This window comes from Genypterus blacodes, unplaced genomic scaffold (genome assembly GCF_046128005.1).
Source record: "Genypterus blacodes isolate CSIRO-AG114 ecotype Tasmania unplaced genomic scaffold, CSIRO-AGI_Gbla_v1 ptg000067l_1, whole genome shotgun sequence".
Taxonomy (NCBI): domain Eukaryota; kingdom Metazoa; phylum Chordata; class Actinopteri; order Ophidiiformes; family Ophidiidae; genus Genypterus; species Genypterus blacodes.
In genome coordinates, this window is record NW_027466879.1 from 14,272,084 (window position 1) to 14,275,139 (window position 3,056).

The following is a 3,056-nucleotide window of genomic DNA, read 5'->3' on the forward strand; positions in this document are numbered from 1 at the left end:
CTTTGGAGAAATGTTTGTTTGACCTTTCTGAATTCCTAAAGTATATATGTGTACTGTGATATGTGTTGCAGCTGCAGACATGGCCGCCTCATTTGTGCTGCGGGGAGTCCAAACACTTTTAATGCACTGACATTAAAAGCTGCATTGTACTGGGTGCTCAGGCTTGACTCTGTAAAGTGGAATCATCTTTCCTTTGAATGGACAGATAGTTAGAACTCCTCTGTGAGAGTGATCGTTAAGGATAACCGCTAACACCACTGCCCGAGAAGAGACAATTACCCGCAATCACACCCGCCGCAACTGGAGTGGTGTTTTATGCAAGTGTTTGCGAGCGTGTGTGTATATGTGTGTGTCGGTTTGTTTGCTCCTTCGCGAGGCGCCTGGATGGCCCCCGTCTGCCTGGCCAGTCATCTGTCACCATTACAGGACAATGGCAGCAGCGTCTCAGTCCCATTACTGAGATTGCTGGAGATGATTTGGAGTGTCCTCCTCAGCACCGAGAAAATCATTTCCTCACAAAGAGAGGCGGCCCCCTCGGCTCTGCAGCCCCCTGCCAGACTACGGGACAAGCGGCGGAACCGTCCTCTGTCTCGGTCACCTCCAGGCGTGATGGACAAAGAAGACAGAGAGAAAGAGAGACCCAAAATTACTCAGGATAAGAGAAGGCGAGAGTAATACAGGAGATAAAAAGGGTGTGAGGAATTAGTGAAGGTCTTAATGGGACATAATGGGGAGAGCAGTTAATGCCAACAGGCTGGAAGGAGAGAAAAGTAAGTGTGGAATGAAGTTGAATTATCCAATCTCCCAGCACACTCCATAGTTTTGGTTCATGGTCTGTTTGCTCTCATCTCTCTCACTCAGCCGCACGCACACACACACACACACACACACACACACACACACACACACACACACACACACACACACAGCGGCGGCCACAGGAGCATGGCATCGGTTGCCCTGCACCTTTCAAGAAGGAACATTATTATTAGAGAGAGAGAGAGAGAGAGAGAGAGAGAGAGAGGGGTCTTGAGTTGGGGAGTGATACTTGGCAGCAAGTACGTCTCACTTCCGCACTCAGTGTGTGTTTGTACGTTTGTGTGTATGTGTGTGTTTTGTGTGTTAACCTTTCCTCATTTCATCTTTTTACAAAATACGTAATAATGTTCAATTTTGAGTTGTAACTTCCATTCAAAAAATTATTCAAACAATTATTTACACTATATCTATGAATTAATTCAGCATCTATTGTCTTCTATTGTGAAATAACCAACCAACCATTTTTTGGGGGGGACGACAAATTGGTGCTGTCCATGATGCACACCGGACAGAGGTCACAGGGCAGAAAAGAGAGAATCCCGATGAGAAGTCCTGGTACAAAAGAGAGGTTTGGTACTCTAAAATGTATAAAATATGTAAGTATTGAAACTGTTTAGTACTGCTGAACAGGAATCCACTTCAAACACTGGGTGGCAGGGAACAGGGAAACTAAACATGGAAAGGGAAAGCATAAGGTAAAGGAAGAAGGGAAAAAAAGCTAAGGGAAAAGTGAGTCAAGGGTTATATGATGACATCTAAGAATCACACACGCACACACACACGCACGCACGCACACACACACACACACACACACACACACACACGCAAACTGCTGGTCAGATATCTAGCTTCATTTACGAACTAGCTGACCTTAGCTGGAATGTGGAGTGTTTAAAGATCAGCATTGTGGAGTGCACACACTTTGTGTGTGTGTGTGTGTGTGCGTGCGTGAACAACTGGTCACTGGCTGGAGTATTGCAGTAACCCAGTTGCACCTCCTTTCCCCCCAGCCCCCTCCCCATACACACACACACCTCTGACACACAGGGATCATGATGAATTGTGCTCTCTGCAGGCCCAGATTGTTTTTTAAGGTTTAATTCAGTTTCTTCCTGTGCTTGGATGAGCAGCTGTGTGTACGGGTGCGCATGTGTGTATTGATGAGTGTGTGCGTGCATGTGTGTGTGTGTGTTTGCACCTCTGTGTAGGTGTGTCTGAGACTGTGTGTGAGACAGAGAGAGGGAGAGGAAGGAGGGAACAAGCAGGCGTTATGGATCTCGGGTCTAATGTACTCCAGCAGTTCAGAGAGAGGCTGCCAGTCGCCATGGAAATGACAAAACCTGATCAATACTCAAGGTTACGACCTCTTAACTGTGACCCCTCCCCCGAATTCCCCTCACTCCCACCCATTTATTTTCTCCATCCCCCACATCTATCTATCTATCTATCTATCTATCTATCTATCTATCTATCTATTTTTAATTTATAATATTTGCACAAAAATACCCTTATTTCCATTAAACTGATCTTAATAGAGGGTCGACAAATTCCCTAATAAGGCAACTATCTATGTTTTAGTGATGCTGATGTTAAAGGAGCCTTTTGCTGTACTGTACTCCCTAAAACCTTGACTCTGGAGGGACTCGAACCCACAACCTTTGAATCGCTCTTCATGTGTCTGACTAGAAGTCCAATGCGCTGTCCATTGCGCCACAGAGCCACAAACCCAGCCCTCTATCAATCTATCAATACCAATATACATCAAGTCAGCATTCCCATCTTAGTCTCCTCTGTGTCCTCCACTCTTTGTTTGTCTTCCTGTTTGCCGTAAATTTAGATTCAGGAAGTCTTGCCTCGATCATCAAAATGGAGACAAACCCAGCAAATATTTGCAGCACCAGGAGGCAGACAGGGTCGAGGCCGGCCCAAATAAACTGATTTTCTTTTCAACACTGTGCCGTGTAGTGAGGTGAAAATTCTACAAACTACTTTGAACAAGTATCGAGTTATCAAGATTCCCATATCTGCAAGAAAGAAAAGAGGTTATGACAACAGAGAAGAAAAATGAACAGAAGCAGTAAACACACTTCTTTGTTTGGTCTCTCCACATCAATACACAGAAGGAGACAGAGAGGGAGGGAGAAGTGAGAAAGGTGTTTTCTACTCTGCAAACTCCAGGCTTGGTACCACAATTTTGTGTCTTGACCTTTTTTGGAACTGAATAAATGCTGTGGGTT

General features: G+C 45.1%; 1 non-coding gene across 1 annotated transcript; it reads right to left on the reverse strand.

Moving 5' to 3' along the window:
• Positions 1 to 2,447: 2,447 nt before the first annotated feature.
• trnar-ucu (transfer RNA arginine (anticodon UCU)) lies at positions 2,448 to 2,539 on the reverse strand. The gene is given in 2 exon segments: positions 2,448 to 2,483; positions 2,503 to 2,539. It is a non-coding gene; the product is annotated as a tRNA-Arg (tRNA).
• Between the last annotated feature and the right edge of the window lie 517 nt (positions 2,540 to 3,056).